This window comes from Hyperolius riggenbachi, chromosome 6, assembly GCF_040937935.1.
Source record: "Hyperolius riggenbachi isolate aHypRig1 chromosome 6, aHypRig1.pri, whole genome shotgun sequence".
Classification (NCBI taxonomy): domain Eukaryota; kingdom Metazoa; phylum Chordata; class Amphibia; order Anura; family Hyperoliidae; genus Hyperolius; species Hyperolius riggenbachi.
In genome coordinates, this window is record NC_090651.1 from 302,889,801 (window position 1) to 302,913,169 (window position 23,369).

General features: G+C 42.6%; 1 long non-coding RNA gene across 1 annotated transcript; it reads left to right on the forward strand.

Annotated features, from left to right (window-relative positions):
• The first annotated feature begins 5,884 nt into the window (after nucleotides 1–5,884).
• On the forward strand, nucleotides 5,885–21,442 carry LOC137522820 (uncharacterized). The gene is made up of 3 exons (XR_011022449.1): nucleotides 5,885–6,177; nucleotides 15,909–15,995; nucleotides 21,288–21,442. It is a non-coding gene; the product is annotated as an uncharacterized lncRNA (long non-coding RNA).
• The last annotated feature ends 1,927 nt before the right edge of the window (nucleotides 21,443–23,369 follow it).

The following is a 23,369-nucleotide window of genomic DNA, read 5'->3' on the forward strand; positions in this document are numbered from 1 at the left end:
ATTGTGTTATACTTCAGACTAGTTCCAGGGTGTTGAGACCACGGACCTCACACCCAAGACTAGGGATACTGTGTCATTACTGTGTTATTCTTTAGACCAGTTCCTGGGTGTTGAGAACTCGGACCTAACACTCTAGACTAGGATTGTGATTTACATCTGTTATTACCATTTGCTCGGGTGTTGCCGACCTGGCCTGCCCGACCCCTCGGGCTGTCACTAATCCCTTGAGAGTTCAGCCTGTCTGTACTATCCGTGACACTATTCCACCTAGTGTCAGTTAGTGGCAGAGACCTCCTGCTCCTCAGAGAGGCCTCTCTGCAGTACAGCCAAGGGCTCTATCCCTTAGAAGTCCTTTGGCTGCAGTATTGTCTGATTTCTAGCATTTCAGGGAATCACTGACTAGCAGATTATCTCCAGCCTTTTCTAGAAGATACTCCTCACACAGTCAAGGGCCACCTGCTCCGCAGGTGGTCCATGCTCTTTCCTATTGCGTCTCCCGCCCCTCGGGAGACAGCCTACGGTTGCACCAAAACACTTACACTTTATTAGGTGTACAGAGGTTAGTCATACTTGTATTATTGGTGATTCTGCAGATCATCCATAATCAGGTATATATCTGTATTCTTGGTGATACTGCAGATCACCAATAATCAGATTTTCTCTGGGTGCTGGCACCGATTGTTACATTATCACAACAAAATGATCTATGCCTTGTTTTTTTGCCACAAATTAGGCTTTTTGTGGGCGATACTTGTTTTCAGTAACTACTTTATTTTTAAGCATTTTATAGGAAAAAACAAGAAAAAATACACTATACATACATCCCCTATAGTTTTAAAATAAGCAATACTGCCATACATAAAACCCACACATTTTATTTGCCCGTTAGATCTAGCTATCACAACATTTAAATTATGTACCTAGTACAATGTATGACAACAAAATATTATTTGGAAATATAGGTGTAATTTTTCTGTTTTTGTTTAATTTTTTTGTGTCCGGTCAATAATGAACCATTTAAGCCTTCTGGACATAGCGGCTAAGTCCAGAAGGCCATGTGCGCTCCCTCAGCCGATCGCACGTGTGCACGCGTGCTCCCACCCACGGATCGTTCGCCCAGGAATCAATGAATCGGGCCATGGTGCCCGATCATTGATTCCTCTCCCCAGCAGAAAAAATGACTGCTTCTCTCGGAATCCTTGCTTTTTCTGCCTCTTATGTCCCCCTACATCCCTCTAAGCGTACATGTTACGCTTAGAGTGACGTCATGTAAACAAACTCAAGGTTGCCATTTTGTGACCAAAAAGGAAAACTACATCTACATATAAAAAAAAAAATAAACACATATTTACATAAAAAAAATACTCGTTACATACCACCCTTCCAAAAATACCCAAATAAAATGGTTAATAAAAAAAACCAAAAAACATTACAATAATAAAAAAAAACACGTAAATATTTATCTAAGGTTCTAAAAGTTTTAAATATCCATGTAAAGATGAAATATTGCTATTTTTTTTTATTATAAGCTTGTAAATAGTGATAGATGCAAAATGGAAAAAATGCACTTTTATTTCTAAATAAAATATTGTCGCCATACATTGTGATAGGGACATAATTTAAACGGTGTAATACCCAGGACTATTAGGCAAATACAATACGTGGGTTTTAATTATGGAGGCATGTATTATTTTAAAACTATAATGGCTGAAAACTGAGAAATAATTTTTGATTTTTACTGTTCAGTACACAGGATAGTGTGGGGACATCTAGTGGCAAAAAAGTAAAAATACACCTACATACTTTAAAGCGGACTTGAACTCTTGCACAGGACAAAAGGGAAACAGAGAAATGCACCCTGAATGTATTTAGAGTTTAGCCTGTTTAATTCCCCCTCATTTGTGTCTAATCACAAGTTGTAATTTTATCCCCCCTGTGTCACATGACTGCCTATAGCAGATAAGCAGATAAGCCCATTTGAGAGCACAGGCTGTAAACAATATGTCTGCATGAATCAGGAAATAGAAACTGCGCGTGCAAATTTATTTTAGGATTTGTTTCAGCTGTAAGGCCCCGTTCACACTTACGTTTTGGTAAGTAAACGGACCGGATCCTGATCGGATTAGGACCTGATCCTGATCAGAACCGTATGGTTTTGATCCGGATCCAGTCCGTTTGTATCAGGCATGCATCAGGCTGCCATCCGGATCCGTGGGCAAAAAATAGTGAAATTTAAATAAAAAAATGTTGGGGTCAGCAGAAGGTGCACCTGGTGCACCTGTAGAATCAGGTTCCTCCGCTGTAGGCCTCACCTCCACCTCCGACATTCTGCCAAACAGCTCCAGCACGTCTGTCACTGCTGCTCCACTCCAGACATGCTTGGCCCATGTGTCCCCATCCGAAATGGCCGCTTGGACACACATAGGAAGTGGGGTAGAACGTCAGGTTTTTGTAGGCAGTGTGTTCTGTGCCTTCCGTTCCCCATTGGTTTCTGTGTTCCGGATGGTGCTGTCAGGCTCAGGTCCGGCTCCGGTCCAGGTGCGTGGGCCTGAGATCCGGACCCAAAAAATAGTGCATGTTGGAAAAGTGTCCGGAGTCCGGATCCGGTCCGGCTCCGTACTGTACGAAACGGACACGTGTGAACGTCCGCATAGACTTTGCATTGCTATGCGGAACGTACGTTCAATTTGTACAGTATACGGTCCGGATCAGATCAGGAAAATCCGGACAGGGAACGCTAATGTGAACCGGGCCTAACAAATATATATTGGGTTTTTTTTAGTTTAAAGGTTATTATGCTGTTGTGTATCTTTTAGAGCAGAGAGGAGTTCTGAGTTCAGGTCCACTTTAAAGTAAATTAAACAAAGAAATCCCCCATCAATTATGAGCCTCTAATTTCCCCGCCCCTATAGTTACCAAAATAAAACACTTGTAAAAAAAAAGTGACAGCATTTAAAAATAAAATTAAAAATAGTTACGTTAGTTGCTCAGCTTTTTTAATATGTATGTTATAAGGGTATATCACAATTACTTTTTAAAATTACAGCTAGTAATTATTGATATAGTATAAAGACACACAAAACAGAAAAAATACACCTTTATTTGCAAATAAAATATTGTTGCCATACACTGCACTAGGATCAAAATTGATATGGTGCAATAACTAATAGCCAAATAAAATGTGGGTGGGTTGGTTTTATCTGCAGTAGCACATTTTATTTTAAAACTATAATGGCTGAAAACTGGGACATAATGATTTTTTTTTATTATTTTTCTTCTTATTCCCTTTAAAGGGAAGGTTCAGGGAGTGTGAAAAAATAAAATAAAAATCCATATCCACTTACCTGGGGCTTCCTCCAGCCCGTGGCAGGCAGGAGGTGCCCTCGCCGCCGCTCCGCAGGCTCCCGGTGGCCAACCCGACCTGGCTGGCTGCCAGGTCGGGCTATTCTGTGCTCCAACGACGGGCTCTTCTGCGTTCCACGCAGGCGTGATGACATCATCGGACGTCCTCTAGGCTGTATTGCGCAGGCACAGAACTACTGAACCTGCGCAGTACAGCCCGGAGGACGTCCGATGATGTCAGCGCGCCCCCGTGAGGCGCAGATTGGAGCGCAGAAGAGCCCGACCTGGCAGCCGGGCCTGGCCAGGTCGGGTCGGCCACCGGAGACGACCGGGAGCCTCTGGAGCGGCGGCGATGGCACCTCCTGCCTGCCACGGGCTGGAGGAAGCCCCAGGTAAGTGGATATGAATTTTTTTTTTCACACTCCCTGAACCTTCCCTTTAAAATGCATATAAAATAAAATAATTCTTACGAAAAAGGACCATCCAAAGAAAGCCTTATTTGCGCCAAAAAAAGCAATATATGGATCATTTGGTTGGATAAGTAGCGATAAGGTTATTGAATGGAAAGAGCTTGATATGAGAAAATGTGTAACATGGGGTATACAACCAGCATGCACTGTATACATAGCGGGAGTTGCATTAGTTGTAGCACAGCATGTGCTGTTACATTGATGGTCTGAAGCCCCATACACATGCTCAAGAAGTCAATCCAACTGTTGGATTGACTTCTTATCAGTCTTGTTCTTAAAGGGAACCAGAGACGAAGCACCCTTATGTATTTTACCATATATATCAGTAAGAACATTAGAGAAAACACTTACCATGCTATCTGTTTCATCCTCGCTGCTAAAAGTGTCTGTTATTAGCTGTGATAAGAATCCCGGTCTGAACATTTAGTCTGGCTTTGTAGGGAATAATTATAGCTGAGTCATTATTGCAGAGCCAAAAGGGGGCAGGCTTGGGCTTGAAAAGACACCAGAGAAGACAGACTCAGCTATAATCTTTCCTTTGCAAAGCTTGACTGAGTGCTCAGTCTGGGATTCTTATCAGAGGTGTTAACAGTCAGATTAAACAGAGAACAATGAAACAAAGAGCAGATTAGGTGTTTACTGGCATGTTCCCACTGATTTATAAGGTAAAATTCAAGAGGGTGTTTCATCTCTGGTTCTTTTTAAAGTGGATCCGAGGTGAACTTTTACACATTTTAAACTTTAGATAAGATATGTAGACAAGTTACTTGTTATTTCATCTCGTTGTTGTTTCATCTCGGATCCGCTTTAAGCCCCATACACACGCTCAGCCAAGGACGCTCAGTACAAATGGGAAGACAAATTTAAGTGATAAAAAGATACACCTTGACGTGCACATGACAATAATACACACCGCACGAAAAAAATAAGCGACTTCCTTAAAAGACGTTTGTTTACCATATCGTTAAAGCTCCACAGCGACGAATCTTCACCATAGCCGATAATAGCACATAATAGCATAATCTTCTAGATTTATGTACATATTAACAGTTTGCAGACGTCGTCTCACCATCTTTTCCAAAATCAATCTGACAGCCAGAACGATTCAACCTCTTCTTATCTGTCATTTGCTGCTTCTTATCTGTCGTTCTGGCTCAGTTGTCCGCACGTCTACACGTGAAGACTGTCATTCAATTCTCCCAAAACGTTTGATTTTCGCTCACTGTAAAAGACGGTGGTTGAGCGTGTGTATGGGGCTTTATAGTGTTCTTATCAGTCTTATCAGCTGTTTGAACAATAGCAAAATACTTTTTTTAGTTTTTTCAACTTGTTTCACAACAAAAGTTTTTTGATAATTGTGCTGCATAAAAGACCGTTGTTGAGCGGGCGTATGGGACTTAAAGCGGAATATAACCCTGCATTTCAACTTTGCTCTAAAACATTATTTAAAGTATATTGCATGCAACCAGCATTTTTTTTTACTAGACCAGCATTGGAAGGGTTACACAGGGCTTTAAAGTTCCTGGAGATTTCTGCAGACGCATCCGAAGCTGAAATAGATACATTTTGTTTACATAAATGTATCTAAGTGTTGAATGTGACTCATCTCTCTCACTGAGAAGGAGTTGGAGGACAGCCAAAGAGTGTGTAACATTTATCAATAGATACATTCAACTAAATAGAATGTATCTATCTGAACTTCTGCATATCTCTCCACGGAACTTTAAACCTCTGTGTTTAACCCTTCCAATGCTGGTCTAGTAACAAAAAAATGCTTTTTGCATATTATATGCTGTAAATAATATTTTAGAGCAAAGTTGAAATGCAGGCTTATATTCCGCTTTAAGAGATGGTTAAATTGCAGTGCGCTGAGTTAATCAACCCTTATATCTCTTCAGCAAGCACAGATCAGCATTTACATTTACACACACAAGGCATTGCTTTGGATATTTGGCTATTCACATTGTTCTTGTTAATTTCTCTGGCTATTTTATAACTGATCATTTATTAGTATACAGCTATTTTCTCAGAATTTCACTACATTATTTTTCAGATCCTGAGAGACCGACTATATCAGCTCAGTGGAAAAATGATTCCATTGGAAGACGAATTCTCAGTATAAATTGTACAACTTCCAAGCCCCCTGAAGAATGCACTATTAGCATATTTGAACTCTTTTTAAATAAAATATCAAAAGGCAAAACAAATCCAGCTGTGACTGGGACCAAGCAGGGGGTATTTGACATTCCAGAAGAAGATGGAATACGGAACTATCAATGTATGTATATTCTACAAGTGAAAGAAGCCCCAGAGCATTTTATTGAATCACCACTTAGCAATAGTCTGTATCCTAGTGATTCTACAAGTAAGTATAGCCTACGTGTACTTTTATTTTATTTATTTTTTTATTTTTTATTTGTAATTTTTTATAACAACGGCAGTACAAGGAAGTAACAAAAAATATAGCTAAATGGAATCATAGGAAAATCACAACATAAAGTGCCAACAACAATCAGGCCATTCAGCTCGTAGCACACTAACTGTTTCAACTGGTTTCCCCGATTGGCCTCTATAATAGAATTCCCATAATGAAATTAAGAACCGCCTAGCATCACAGTGGGTGTCCAGGCGTATCCTGTGTTTTGTATTGAAGTAAGAATACTGTAGGGATAGTACAGAAAATTGCACTTATTATTACTTTTAATTTTAAATTGAATTCCTGAACTGCATGGTTTACATGGTTTTGCATAGTTCGACCTGTGTCTATGCCATTCATCAGTGGTTCTGGGTGCAAAGCCCTATTTTGGTGTCAATGGTATTGCACATGTGCATACTGAAGTGCTGTTGACAGTTACGCCAGTCAAACTGCATATCAGGGTTCTCTGTGCAGCAGGATCTTGCTGTAACTACTGTAGCTTCAGAGTTGATGGGGCTTCCTTAGTGCATTTTTGATATACCTCTTCTGGTCTCCGATGCTTCTCCTCGACTTATTCTTGACCTAAACTTTTTCTTTCCACCGTGACCAATTCTTTGCTCATGTGCATATGCTTGTCGCTAGGGATGAGAATTCCGCTCATTCGGATTCCACAGAATTGAAATTTCTGCATTTCCGATCAGAAATTGGTATTTCTGATTGGAATTCATAAAACGGAAATTGGAATTCTCTGGAAATCCGATTAACCACAACTCGGTAATTTTAACCCAATCACAGAACTCGGAAGCACTGGACCAATCAAAGAATGCAGAATTTTTCTTCAAAAATTGCATCACCAGTAATTTTAAAACAATCACAACACTGATTTTCTGTTTTTCCAATTTCCATTTTTCCGATTTCTGTTTTTTCTATTTTCTCCATTTTTTGTACTCTATGAGGCAAAAAAATGACTAAAAATTACATTCCTTGAAAATCGGAAGAATGGAAAATCGGAAAAATGGAAAATCGGAAATTGGTATTGGCAGATTACATATAGAACAATCATAGAACAATCCTTTATTTTTGAAAAATTGGTATCCTGAATATATCCCGAACCTTTGGCCGCCTTTGTGTTTAACAGTAGTTGCTGCTATCTATAGACTCTATAGGAAAGCTCTGATAGCTTCTTATAGTCCAAACGAAACTGGACTCATGAGTGATCCTTAACCCATCTCCCCCAAATATTTTGATCCCCTTACCCTACCTCTGCCTTCCATGCAGCTCATATAAAAGTGTGTATAATGTTTACTGAATCCAGTTGTTCTTCCCCACTAATGCAATAAGAAAGCTATCACCATCCATTGCATTATGTTTTCTTGTTTGACAGCCTTCATGGGCGATGCTAGAAACTATTAGCCAGGGGCGTTCCTGCCATGATTCCACCTGATGGGCGGGCATCAGGTGGCATCTTCAATGGATCAGCATCCCGCCCGCTCTCCTCCCTCTCCGGCCGCTGCTCCTGTACCTCCTAGAGTCACCGGACAACCTCCTCCGCCACATTCAGGCCCAGGCAACCCACACAACGAGCGGCAGCAGTACTATAGTCTTCAGTGCAGTGACTCGCACTAAAGACACAGTAGAGCAGCCGGTGTCTGGGCCTGCGAGCGCGCAGATACAAGAAGTGACATCTTACTGTCTGTATACACGCACACGCAAGCACAGACTCCGGCCTCTTTCCTGTGTCTTCAGTGCGGGTCACCACTTTGGATACTGTACTACTACCACTGCCCGTCACCCCGGGGATCCAGACCCGGGACCAGAGGTATCTGCCTACCTATACTGGGGCAACAGTAACTGGCTACCTATACTGGGCAACTGCACCTGGCTGCCTAAACTGGGACAACTGTACCTGGCTACCTATACTGGGGCAAATGCACCTGGCTACCTATACTGGCCAACTGCACCTGGCTACCCATACTGGAGCAATTGTGCCTGGCTATCTATACTGGGGCAACTGCACCTGGCTATCTCTACTGGGGCAACTGAACCTGGATACCTAAACTGGGGCAACTGCATCTGGCTAATTATACTGGGTCAGCTGCACCTGGTAATCTATACTGGGGCAACTGCACTTGGCTACCTATACTGGGGCAACTAAACCTGGCTACCTATATAGGTGCACCTGCACCTGGCTATCTATAATGGGGCAACTGTACCTGGCCACCTATACTGGGGGCACCTATAGTTGGCTAACCTATATTGGGGGCACCTATACCCGGCTATTCTCAGGCACCAATGCCTTGCTACTTGTATGGGGTGCACCTATACCTGGCTACCTACCTATACTGTGTTTTTTTCTGTTTGTACATGCAGCTAAAATGTGTGGTGCAAATTGTCAAGGGATGAACGATCATTACAAATAGAGGGAGCATCCTCAACATTTAGCTTTGGGGAGCAAAAAGTCTAGAACTGGCCCTAGGCATACCTACAGACCTCTGCCCCCCCCCCCCCTCCTTCTCTTCACCAATGTGCAGGGTAGTGGCCAACACTGGAAATTTTCAGGCAAAATGTAGATGTACATAAGTATTGCTTGCAAATTTTCACCAGTCATTTTCACATTGAAAATGCTATTTTTGATTTTGAGAAAATGTAAGTGAAAATACATGGTATTTCTGCAATATGGTAGAATTTTTTTTTATTTATATGTGTGTGTGTGTGTGTGTGTGTGTGCGTGCGTGCGTGCGTGCGTGCGTGTGTGCGTGCGTGCGTGCGTGTGTGTGTGTGTGTGTCTTTTTTTTTTACCATGCCCAAAAGCATGAAAATTGTTTATGTTAGTGTTAATATTTGCAAAAAATATGTGAAAACTTACAACCTTATGAAAAAATTATTTTCAATGGCATTTTTGCTTGAAAGTCAAATTTCACAATATTTGTACAAAAATGAATGCAAAAGGATACTGGCATTTTTGCTCAACCCATGTACTCCTTTGAATAATGTGTAAGTTTGCCAATATAAAAACCTGACATGTTGGCTATGGCACTGCTATTTTTCTATGTTTCAAAAAAACCCATACGAAATCCCAAGTTTAACTCGCACTTGATATTAACCACTTGCCAACCGCCCACTACCTATGGGCGTCGGCAAAGTGGCTCCCCCAGGATTGCCTAACGCCGATCGGCAATGGCACCTGAGGGACCGATTAGCTGGGGATCGCGCGCATCTGCTGGCATTAGGCTCCGCCCACCCACCACGACGTCAACCCACCGGCCAATTGGCAGCACCGGCGGAAAGTGTATAATACACTTAGTAATGTATACAAAGTGTATTATACAGGCTGCCTCCTACCCTGGTGGTCCCAGTGATCGAGCGACCACCAGGGTAGGAGGCAGCTGTGTGTGTGAAAGCACACACACACTGATCCTGCCCCTCCTGCCCCCTGATCGCCCACAGCACCCCTCAGACCCCCCCATCACCCCCTCAGACCACTGTTTGCACCCAATCACCCCCCTAATCACCCATCAATCACCTCCTGTCACTATCTGTCAACGCTTTATTTTAGATTAGGTCCTAAACTGCCCCCTGGGGGCTCCTGATCACCTCCCCCCACTCTCAGATCCTCCCCAGACCCCCCCCCCCCCCCCCCGTGAACTTTATACATCTATTCTCCCCTGTAATCACCCACTGATCACCTGTCAATCACTCATCAATCACCCCTGTCACCACCTGTCACTGCCCCCCATCAGATCGGACACTAACCTGCCCCTTGCGGGCACCTGATCACCCGCCCACACCCTCAGATCACCCGCAGACCCGCCCTTTAGATCACCTCTCAAGTGCATTGTTTACATCTGTTCTCCCCTCTAATCACCCACTGATCACCCATCAATCACCCCCTGTCACTGCTACCCATCAGATCAGACCCTAATCTGCCCCTTGCGGGCACCCAATCACCCGCCCACACCCTCAGATCACCCTCATACCCCCTCTGATCAACTCGCCAGTGCATTGCTTGCATCTATCCTCTCCTCTAATCACCCCCTGAGACACCCATCAATCACCTCCTGTCACCACCTGTCACCCCCTAGCACTCCTACCCATCAGATCAGGCCCTAATCTTCCCCCTGTGGGCTTCTGATCACCTGCCCACACCCTCAGATCCCCCTCAGAATCCCCCCGATCACCCCCCTGTCACTATTCTAGTGATCTAAAAACAGTGATCAGTGAAAACTGTCACTTTTTTAGTATCACTAGTGTTAACAGTTAGGCCAGTTATTTAGCTAGGGCCCTTTGTTGGGTAGTTAGCATCAGTTAGCACCCAGCCCACCACACCGCAGTCACTAATTAGTTGCTGATTAGCATCATCACTGTCGCTAATCAGCATTGCCACTATATAGTATCTGTAAGTGATCATTACTGATCGCAGACAGATCTATATTAGGGTCACTAGGATACACTTAAAACGCAGTGTTTGACCAACCAGGCCTGATCGTTCGCCTGCACTTGCGTTCATCCCGCCCCACCGCAGTGCCAACATTTTTTTTCTGATCACTGCAAAAAACACTGTACAATAGCTGTGGCGCTGTAAAGATAATTTTTGATTTTTTTTTTAATCAAAACTCAGTGACCACAGCTTTCTACTTCACAAGTACTCCCTTTTACTAGGTAGGTACTCCTTTTCCTGGGTAGTCTCAGAAGAATACCCCCTAAATTTAGCGGTCCACCATGGCAAAAAAGGGGTATTCCACTGAAGAGGCTGCAGAGATTCTGGCCCAGTGGGGTGAGTGCGATTGGGAAGCCTCATCTGACGAATCATCCGGGTCAGAATACGAACCGGTGAACAGCAGTGGCTCTCTGACCGATAGCAATGATAAGGTTGAGGTCCCGGCTAGAGCCAGGTGTACCACACAAGTCACTGGACCGCAGTTGGCGCAGGATCAGGCTCAAGGACAGCAGAGTGGTGCGCTAGCGCTGATCCGAGTTTTCTTGGTGAGGCATGAAGTGGCGAGCACCAGCATGGTAGTAGAAACTGGTTCGGTGGCATGGGCATTAAGACCCGTGTCGCAGCCACCAGCAAAACGTGCCTGTACTACCCATAGTCCCCCAGAGGTGCTGGCAAATCCCAATTGGCAACCCCTGGTTCCGCCGCACCCATACTGCCCCCTTTCACCACCCAGTCTGGAGTCCAGGTGGAGACAGATAATCTAGGATTGGCCCTAGACTTTTTTCATCTGTTCTGCACTGTGGATCTCTACGACTTAATTGTGGCTGAGACCAACCGTTATTATTATTATTATTATTATTTATTGTATTTATAAAACGCCAACATATTACGCAGTGCTGGACAATAAATATATACAATGAAACAAGGATGACAGACATAAGGTTATACAACATAGAACAAAGTTAAACATGCAAATTGTTCAAAATACATGATCGTGTGATATGGGCTGGTTAGGTAGGCCCAGTAATACAAGTACAGGCTGTCATAGGACAGGAGCACACAATCCTGTAGATTACACTAGGGAGTGGAGGACCCTGCCAGAGGCTTACAATCTAAACCATTATGCCACACAATATGCATCCGCCAATCCGAGAAGCTACCATGCCCAGCCTTTTCAGTGGAAAAGACTCCAAGTTTCCAAACTTATCATTTTTTTGGGCCTTCTCCTTACCATGGGTCTAGTCAAAAAGAATGTAGTGTATCTTATTGGTCTACGCACCTAATACATCACATGCCCATGTTCTCTGCTTCCATGTCCAGGTCACGATTTGAGAACATCCTGCGCTTCCTACACTTCAGTGCAAATACAACCTTTCATCTAAGAGGCCACCCTGCTTATGACTGGCTCCACAAATTTGGCCCCTCATAGACCACCTGTCATCAATATTTGCAGATGCTTATACCCCTGAACAGTCATTTTGAGGCATTTGGTTTCCAGACTACTCCTCACGGTTTTGGGCCCCTAAAATGCCAGGGCAGTATAGGAATCCCACAAGTGACCCCATTTTAGAAAGAAGACACCCCAAGGTATTCCGTTAGGTGTATGATTATTTCATAGAAGATTTTATTTTTTGTCAAAAGTTAGTGGAAAATGAAACTTTGTGGGAAAAAAAAACAATAAAAATCAATTTCCGCTAACTTGTGACAAAAAATAAAATCTTCTATGAACTCACCATACTCCTAACAGAATACCTTGGGCTGTCATCTTTCTAAAATGGGGTCACTTGTGGGGTTCCTAAACTGCCCTGGCATTTTAGGGGCCCTAAACCATGAGGAGTAGTCTGGAAATCAAATGCCTCAAAATTACCTGTGAAATCCTAAAGGTACTCATAGGACTTTGGGCCCCTTAGCGCACCTAGGCTGCAAAAAAGTGTCACACATGTGGTATCGCCGTACTCAGAAGAAGTAGTATAATGTGGTTTGGGGTGTATTTTTACACATACCTATGCTGGGTGGGAGAAATATGTCTGTAAATGGACAATTGTGTGTAAAAAAAATCACAAAATTCTCATTTACAGAGATATTTCTCCCACCCAGCATGGGTATGTGTAAAAATACACTCCATAACACATTAAAGTATTTCTCCTGAGTATGGCGATACCACATGTGTGACACTTTTTTGCAGCCTAGGTGCGCTAAGGGACCCAAAGTCCTATGAGCACCTTTAGGCATTACAGGGGTGCTTACAATTTAGCACCCCCCAAAGTGACAGGACAGTAAACACACCCCACAAATGACCCCATTTTGGAAAGTAGATACCCCAAAGTTTTCAGAGAGGGGCATGGTGAGTCCATGGCAGATTTCATTTTTTTTTGTCACAAGTTAGCAGAAATGGAAACTTTTTTTTATTTTTAATTTTTGTCACAAAGTGTCATTTTCCGCTAACTTGTGACAAAAAATAAAATCTTCTATGAACTCACCATGCCTCTTAGTGAATACTTTGGGATGTCTTCTTTCCAAAATGGGGAAATTTGGGGGGTATTTATACTATCCTGGAATTCTAGCACCTCATGAAACATGACAGGTGCTCAGAAAAGTCAGAGATGCTTCAAACTGGGGAAATTCACTTTTTGCACCATAGTTTGTAAACGCTATAACTTTTACCCAAACAAACAAAAATCCAATAAGTGTCTATTTATTGATGAAAGACATGTAGCACAATAAATTTGGACAAAAATGTATATAGACATTTTACTTTATTCGATAAATGTTAGCACAGAAAGTAAAAAAAAATCATTTTTCTAACAAAATTCATGTCTTTTTTGATGAATATAATAAAAACTAAAAATCACAGCAGCAATAAAATAGAGCCAAAAGAAAGCTGTATTAGGGCTGGTGCACACCAAAAACCGCAAGCAGATCCGCAAAATGCTAGCAGATTTTTAAACGCTTTTTTTTATTTTTATGAGGCGTTTTGCTAGCGTTTTGCGGATTGCTGCTGCGGTTTTCAGTATAGTAGATTTCATATATTGTTACAGTAAAGCTGTTACTGAACAGCTTCTGTAACAAAAACGCCTGCAAAACCGCTCTGAACAGGCGTTTTTCAGAGCGGTTTGCGTTTTTCCTATACTTAACATTGAGGCAGAAACGCATCCGCAATCCAAAAAATGCCTCACCCAGGCATTTTTCGTTTCTGCAAAACGCCTGCCGCTCTGGTGTGCACCACCCCATTGAGATACATTGACCAAGCAGATCCGCAGCCGCAAGCGGATCTGAAAACGCCCAAAAAGCCGCTCGGTGTGCACCAGCCCTTAGGGACAAGAAAAGGAGGTAAAATTCATTTAGGTGCTAGATTGTATGACCGAGCAATAAACCCTTAAAGCTGCAGTAGTCTGAATGGAAAAAAAGTGTCTGGTCCTTAAGGGGTTTTAAGATTGCAGTCCTTAAGTGGTTAACTAACCTCTAAGCAGCACTTACCCCATACAATTTTTTTTTTTTTTTTTTTACATTCCATGTAGAAGCTGCCCTATTTGCAGGCACATGAAATGATAATGAAAAGTGGCCACACAACATACAATTTTTTATTTATCTGTTCAAGAATTGCAATTAATTTTTTGACTGATTGTAACATTTCAAAAATGTGACCAATGTACCACACACCTATGTACAATTTTTCCCCAATTATGATAAAAATGATTAGAAACTTTGAGAAAATTGTGTGTATATTAATAAATTGATCTAAATCTAACACACACCAACATACAAACTTTAAAAAAATTGAAAACTTTTTTCCAGCAGTCCGGTTCTATAAAAATCAACAAAAACAGGAAATCCAATTGGATTTTTCAGTTGAACGAAAAAAAAAGCTTTTGATTTTTTCGGGAGATCTGATCATATTTATCGAATTGCTGTAAAATCGGATCATTTTATTGTATCATGTGTGGCCACTGTAAGACTTACACTGTAAGTGTATAAAAACGCTAGCACATTGAAAAGCGCTTGGCTAATGAGTTGGAATGGAATGAAGCACACCAGAGCGATGTGATTTTCTCCCAAAAGCAAACGCGGGTCCTGCAGCATTCTGCTAATTTCTGAGGCGATTCAGCCTCAATGGTCGCGAAAATAGCGAAAACTAAAAGGTGTAGGGTGGCGGTTTATATATCAATGAAAAGAGGAGAAAGAGAACTTCAAAATGGTATTCATCTTTCCATAGTTACTGCACTGCTCGGAGTCCCTTTAAGTATAGGAAAGTGGAAAATCGCTCTGAAAAGCGCTAGAACAGAGCGATTTTCCAAGCATTTTTGTTACAAAAGCTGTTCCGTTACAGCTCTACTGTAACAAAAATAAAACATTCTACCCCCTTAAGGACCAGAGACTGCTGTTATGGTAAAATGCCGCCACCTGATGAATCGCTGCACATACCCGCCTCTCTCCCACTACACTGTCTCATCACCGCAGGCTCCTCTTTCTGCCTTCTCTAGTATGAATTGCAGTGGGTCTAGGATGAATTGCGGTAACAGCAGGGATGATTGATTTGTCAGTACATTGAATCTACGTCCAGTTAGAGTGGCAGCACCACCTGCTGGACGTAGATTCATACTGCGTCGGTCCGGAACCAGTTAAAGTGAACCCCCGGACTCAGCAGCACTGAAAAGGCTTGGTGTTTCTTTAACAGTTTCACAGCATCAGAACTTTGTTTCTCTTATACAAGCCTCATTTTTAGCTGCACAGAAGAAAACTGCCCGGTCTTTTTTCCCCCTGATGCTGTGCAAAGCATGATGGGATTTCTGATGTTATTGTTCTCGTTCTGCTGTTTTGGTGCCATTTTTTTTTTTTTTACATTTTGAATTTGACATTTGAAGCCTAGCGTGTGCAGCTGGGAGGGGTGATCAGGACACAGGATAGTTGAAACTGTGTCTCCTGCTCCCTGTCACCTCCTTTCAACCAAAAAGATGGCTGCCCCCATGACAAAGATGGCAGCCCCCATGAATCACAAACATTTGCCTGTTCTTTTAAAACAAGGTGGGTAAGAGATTATATTACCTATCTATTCTAATTAACATACCTAATGTAACTTGATGACAGTATGTTTGTTTAGGCTGAAGGTCCCCTTTAAACAAGCATGTTGTTCCCCTCTTTATCCCGCCCGGTGGAATCTGCTCATTTGTGCTCCACTCAGACATCAATTTGTATAGATTTGCATAGATGACTCAGAAGACTTATTCTCTTGTTTGTTTTTCAGGTTTTTCCACGCCTTTCATTGCTGCACTATGTAGTGTTTTCATGGTAAAACTGCTACTGATCGTAATAATATTCATAATCGGGAAAAGTAAGTGCTTACAGCAGTCAATGAATGTTACCATCATATAACAATTTACCTAAATATCACATGCTGTAATTCTGTGCTTACTGCTAAAGTCCATGGAGAGATTTATACTTTTTCCTATAGGCCAACTTGTGCAGGTCACTGTGTAAATGAACCCCCTCTTGAGGCGTATCTAGGGAAAACAGCGCTTATGGCTAACATTGAAATCTGCCCCGGGGTACAGGACAAGGGGGGTCACCATCCAAAAAATGTAAGGTGTAGTCTCCGTTGACTTGGTTCTGTCCAAGTTGACAAGAAGCATGACCTGTAAGAATGAAGATTGGCAATAGGTAATACTGTACATATTTGCCAAATGACAGTTGGGTAGCTTATCCCCCCAAATAGTGTAATTAGGCAGAAGGATGTCACCACATAAAAACTAGAATCTATACCAAGAACACCAGGGATGCTATGGAACAGCACCCACAGTAAAACGTGCCCGTGGCACATGCCATACCTGCACCCCTGTAACAAACAAAATACAGACACAGAACATTTATATCGCACTTTTCTCCTGGCAGACTCAAAGCGCCAGAGCTGCAGCCACTAGGATGCGCTCTATAGGCAGTAGCAGTGTTAGGGAGACTTGCCCAAGGTCTCCTACTGAATAGGTGTTGGCTTACTGAACAGGCAGAGCCGAGATTTGAACCCAGGTCTCCTGTGTCATTAGCAGCCCTTTGTTTTTCTTTCCTGAATACAGCTTCATGTGTGCAGCTTTCTTATTCCTTTTCAAACCTTCATCAACATGCAGATGCTTTTCTATTCCATCTATTCCATCTGTAACAGCCCCTCTTTCTTGTGCATTGTTTCTCTTATAGGCTAAAGATTATGTGACCAATATAGTCATCCCGCCTTGCCAAGTTCCCATGACATTTATGCACTTATAGGCAGCATTAACCCTGTTGATGCCAAACACCATTTAAATATAAGTGACCAAGGAACGTTTATTCTGAAAACCAAATTTTTCCTTTCATTGCCAAAATTAGGTGAGTGTGGGAGTTACATGATCTGACACCACGATTGGTCTCTGATCACTCTCCGGAGCTGAAGGCAGGAGCTGCAGTGTGCTGTCACACAGAAAGGTTACCGCAACATATAATGTGCTACAAGAATAACAATTTAATGTCCGGGAAAGCGAAGAGGTCAGTGGACCAGATCCGTCCAGTATTGTGCCCTGTGATTACTGTGATTGGCTCACAGTAATCATGAGGTCAGGAGCCAAAGAAAATGGCTCTTGGCCGAGACTTGGAAGCTCAGCTGTCACTGAGTTAAAGAAATACAGCCTTTTTATGTGTTAGGTCGTGGACTCAAACTATGGCTACAACATCCTGCACAGGAATTTATATGAAGCGTGTACACGCTATACAGGCTACTGGGGTAATGTATGATATCCTAGCTACTGATGAGGGAATAAGGCCATTTTTATTTCCCCATAATTTTCAAGAAAATGTCCCATTATCTCCCAGATGATAATATTCCCAAAAAGCCATTGCATCATACTTTTGTTGCTGGATAATACACCATAGCCTCGATTCATCAAGACTTATCAAATCAATTACCGACAGCTCGGTAAAATACCGAACTCGATATGTTGATTTTAGGATTCATCAAAGTTATCTACAGCTGTTAGCGAGCATTCGCCAATTATTCGGTAATAATACGGTATGCGTTCGTTAATGATTCGATAAAACGGAAGAAAGTGCAATTTATGAAAGTGAAAGTGGGCGTGGTTTAGCGTTACATTTAGAATTAGTTATCTCCTTCACTGGTCTGTCGTTATTCCTGTCAGATCATTGCTGACAGAGAAGATGGAGCCATTTGAAGTGGTTATGTATCAGCTGAGAGTGATTCAAAGGCGCAGAAGGGCAAGAATGAGGTCTAGAACTATATCAATTTGCAAGAGAATGGATATATTTGCTATACCATGACATCTGCATTTCTCTTGAATCATCTTGTAAGAGAAGACAGGCAGTGCCAGGGTTAACTAAATTGCTAGCTGCACTACATTTTTTCAGAAAAGGCTCCTATCAAGCCGCAGCTGGCGAAATTGTGGGATAGTCCCAAGCCACTTCCAGAATCCTAGTCCAGGTGTTAAGCCCTATTCAGAATGTTGCTATGTGGTGTTCAAAGGACTGTCTTTTTACCCACAATTCCATGGGAATCTTATGGCCTCGTGTTAAATTACAGCTGTAAAATGGAAATATCGACACGTTAACGAATTCACACCGAATGCGGAAAAACCTTGATGAATACAACTAGAAATTTATAAAATTCGAATTCGGTAATTTAACGAACTGTAAAAAGTTATCGCAAAGACAATGATGAATCGAGGCCCATGTCTTTACTTACACTGCACATGGGTCACCTAGCCAGAGACATTTGCTGTCTAATCTGCCACAGGAACATAGAGTTAATCCCAACCAATCCCTGGGCTCCTTAGGATGACTCCATAACGAAGTCTAAGTGTTGGCTGAGTGTAACGTACATCAGTAATGTGGATTGTGGACACCCTCAACGAGCAAATGGAACACACTAGTGATGAGCGAAAATGCCAATATTCTTTTTTTAATTCTTTTTGCATTTATTTTCACAAAAATAATGTTAAATTCAATTTTTAAGCGATAATGCCATCGAAAATAAGTTTTATTTTTTGTTTTTTTTTGCACTTTTCATGAATTTTTGCTTTAAAAATATCAAGGTTTTTTTGTTTTTGCGGTAAAAAATATGGGTTTTTCATGGTTTTGCGCTTTTCTTGAATTATAGCGGTAAAATACAGAATTTTTACATTTTCTCAAAATTGAAAATAGCATTTTCTATGCAAAAATGACAAAAATTTGCAAACAACACTGTTGGTCACATGGAGGACCACGACACTGGGGAAAACTGGAGAAAGTGCTAAGGCCCATACTCTGTATCCTAGAGGAAGATAGGGAGGAAAATGGCTCTGACCAATGATGAGCAAAAATGCCTATATTCTTTTCACATTAATTTTAATAAATATAATGTTAAAATTCGAAATGCCATGGAAAATAATTCTGTAATATGCTTGTGATTTTTCAAAATGTTTGCACTTAAATGATTTTTTTGCATTTTTATGCTAAAGTAAACTATGTTTTGCTGTAAAAATAATGATTTTTGCATCTTCAAAATGACTTTGAAAACAGTTTGAGAGCAACACTGGCTCTGACTAGTGTTGGGCGAACACCTGGATGTTCGGGTTCGGGAAAGTTCGCCGAACATGGCCGCAATGTTCGGCATGTTCGGGCCGAACCCCGAACTCCCCGAACATCCCGCTTTTGGGGGCCCTATGGGGTCGCAGGCATAAGGGGGGAGCATGCCCCGATCGCGGGGGGGGGGGTCGGAAATTCCCCCCACCCCCTCCGCTAGCGCTCCCCCCTCTGCCCGCTTCCCCATACAAAAGTTTCAGGAAGTACCGGTCCGGTGGTAGTGGGTGGCTGGCAGTGGGCGGCACTGTGAAGTGAGTGACTGAGGAGGAGGAGTCCGGAGAGTGACGCGTTGAGGGAGGCCGGGCAGCGGGCGGTTCAGCAGTAGTACGGTACTACTGCTGAACCGCCCGCTGCCCGGCCTCCCTCAACGCGTCACTCTCCGGACTCCTCCTCCTCAGTCACTCACTTCACAGTGCCGCCCACTGCCAGCCACCCACTACCACCGGACCGGTACTTCCTGAAACTTTTGTATGGGGAAGCGGGCAGAGGGGGGAGCGCTAGCGGAGGGGGTGGGGGGAATTTCCGACCCCCCCACGATCGGGGCATGCTCCCCCCTTATGCCTGCGACCCCATAGGGGGGCAGTATTCGGCCGAACAGGGCCCTGTTCGGCCCTGTTCGGCGGCCATTTAGTAGTTCGGGGCGAACCCGAACTTAAAAGGCCGAACGCGAACATCACCCGAACAGGGTGATGTTCTGCAGAACCCGAACAGTGGCAAACACTGTTTGCCCAACACTAGCTCTGACTTGGGATCGTTGCACAGTATGAATAAAGACACAGCATATTATCCAGCAAAAAAAGGTATACTATGAGGCAAGCAAGTCTTCAATGACGTAGACTTTTATTATTCTCCATGGAATAAGGGTGGCTTTAGGGAGGAGTCATGTCTGGCCAAGAAAGACTGCTTCAGAGAGAAGCCACTCATTACTGTACATTTACTGCAATAGTCAGGGTTCCCAAGATATTTATTGTATTTATAAAGCGCCAAAATATTGCTCAGCGCTGGACATTAGTTAAGGTTACAGACAATATTTAGGGGTGACTTACAGCAATAAGACAATACATTAATACATGAAAACCAGATCACACAGCACAGTATGAGTACAAGGTAATGCTTAGTCAGTCACTGGATGAAAGCATGGAGATTAGGCTAGTCGAGTTTACTCAAGAGTCCACTCAGATCCATCGGATGGGTGTACAGTAATGGAGGTGCATGAACAGGTAGGAGAGGACCCTGCCCGCAGGCTAGCAATCTATAGGGAGAGGTAGGGACATGAAAGGTAGTGGACCAGAGTTCAGCTGCGGGTTTAGAGCACTTGTGGGGGGGGGGGGGGGCAGAGTGAAAAGGTGAGTTTTGAGGGCCTTATTGAAGAAGTTGAAGGAGGGGGAAACCCTAAAGGGGGGAGGTAGGGAGTTCTATAGTGTTGGAGCAGCTCTTGAGAAGTCCTGGAGGCGTGCATGGGATTGGGTGATGCGGGGGGCAGTCAGGCAAAGTTCATTGGAGGAGCGGAATGAGTGGCTAGGTGTGTACCTCTGGGTAAGATTGGAAATGTAGGTTGGACAGGTTTTGTGGACACATTTGTAGGTCAGACACAGTATCTTGAATCTGATTCTGGACTGGATAGGAAGCCAGTGGAGGGATTCACAAAAGGGAGCCGATGGGAGGAGTGGATAATTCTGGTTGCCGCATTCGTAACGGACTGCAGCTGGGCAAATTGGGTCATAGGGAGACCAGACAGAAGAGCATTGCAGTAGTCAAGGCGGGAAATTATGAGGGCATGGATGAGGAGTTTGGTGGTGACAGAGGTCAGGAAAGGGTGGAAAATTTGAGGAATTTGAGGAAAAATATCTACAATAATAGTGTCATTCAGGTAGGTGTTTTGCTGCTACTGGGATTTTGCTATTTATTCTGTGCAACATTCCTTACTTGACTATAATTATGATTTATCAAATCTCAGCAAATGTGTCTTCTAAACTCTACAGTAAATATTATACACAGTGAAGTTGCCTGTCTATGTTTCATCTTTTAGGTGGAAATAAATGTGCAGGGCACAGAAGCAGACAATGATGGAATTACCTGTGTTGTCTTAAACAGATATGCTGTAAGCAAAAGAAGAAGCAACATTTTCAAAAGAAAACATTTATACTGAAGTCAGGAAATCAGATAAAAATTTAAGAAAAACCATGTTCACTTTATAATTAAAGTTTCTATTGTAATATTGGTTAGCTGCTGGAGTGACTGTAATCACAGACTAGACTAGTGGTTCTCAAATGTATTTGGTTGAGGGTGCCCTTGATGGCTTTGAAATATTTTCACGACACCCCTGTTCAAAGAAAAAAAAAACTCAAATGCCATTTTGACCCTTATTAAGCGGCACCCCCATCAAAATAGTCAGTGACCCCTACATTTGGCAACATTACCCCCCGTCATTGACTCCCCATCCGACAGCACTCTCCTCCAAATAATCAGTGCCCCCCCATTAGTCAGCATCCCCCACTCCGGTTTGTCAGTGAGGCAGCATTCCTCTAATAATGCAGCATCACCCCTGAATGAACATGACAAGGATAAATAGTCTTGTAGAGCACATAGACATTCCCCCACATGGGGTACTGCAGTCAGTAACAACCACTTTAAATTATGCAGCATAAGTTCAGTGCCCGTACCAGCATGTGTGTGACCCCCAATAGCTGGCCAAACATTTCCCTTACCATCCAGCCCAAGGTGATCCATCACTCCACCCCAATTGCTCCGATGTCCAACTTCAACAATGGCTGCCGGGACTGAAGGTTAACTGGCGGTGGGTAACGCAGTCGCATTTTACATCAATATGCAGTTGCACTGCCTGATGGCAATGCAAAAAGGGTAGGGATGAATGCTGAGGCACCTGGTTTGAGAACCCCTGGACTAGACCTTTCTCAGCCCACTTTAGCTACAAACAGAATTTCTTCCCCAACCTCTAGGCTTGATGTCTGATTCAATCCCTGGTGGGAACAAAAAACTCTTTGTGCACTAAAACTGCCACCCTGCATCACATACAGTAGCAGTAAAAGTATGTGAACCCTTTGGAATTATATGAATTTCTGCACAAACGTCAAAAGTCAAAACAATAGACAAGCACAGTCTGCTTAAACTAATACCACACAAATAATTAAATGTTTCCATGTTTTTATTTGAACACACAATGTAAATATTCACAGTGCAGGTGGAAAAAGTATGTGAACCCTTGGATTTACTAACTGGTTGAACCTCCTTTAGCAGCAATAACTTCACCTAAACGTTTCCTGCAGTTGCAGATCAGAGGTACACAACGGTCAGGAGTAATTTTTGACCATTCCTCTTTACAGAACTATTTCAAATTCACTGTTATTCTTGGGATGTCTGATGTAAAACGCTTTCTTTTGGTCATTACACAGCATGTCAATAGGGGTGAGGTCAGGACTGACTGGGCCACTCTAGAAGGCATACAGTGCTGCCCGTAATTATTTTTACCCCTGGCAAATTTTGACTTAAAGTTACTTTTATTTAACCAGCAAGTAATTTTTTGACTGGAAATTACATAGGTGTCTCCCAAAAGATAATAAGACGATGTACAAGAGGCATTATTGTGGGGGAAAAAATATTTCTCAGCTTTTATTTAAATTTGAGCAAAAAGTGTCCAGTACAAAATTATTCATACCCTTCACAATAATCAATAGAAAAGCCTTTATTGCCTAATGGCTATTACAGCAATCAAATGCTTCCTATAATTGCAGATCACCTTTTTTTTCATGTCTCCACAGGTATTTTTTCCTATTCATCTTTATCAATGAGCTCCAAATCTTTCAGGTTGGAGGGTCTTTTTGCAATCACCCTGATCTTTAGCTCCCTCCACATATTCTTAATTGGATTCAAGTCAGGACTCTGGCTGGGCCACTCCAAAACATTAATGTTGTTGTCTGCTAACCATTTCTTAACCACTTTTGCTCTGTGTTTTGAGTCATTGTCATACTGAAATGTCCACTGGTGCCCAAGGCCAAGTTTCTCTGCACACTGCCTAATGTTGTCGTTGAGAATCCTCATGTATTGCTCTTTTTTCATGGTGCCGTTTAATGTCATTAGGTTCCCTGGTCCA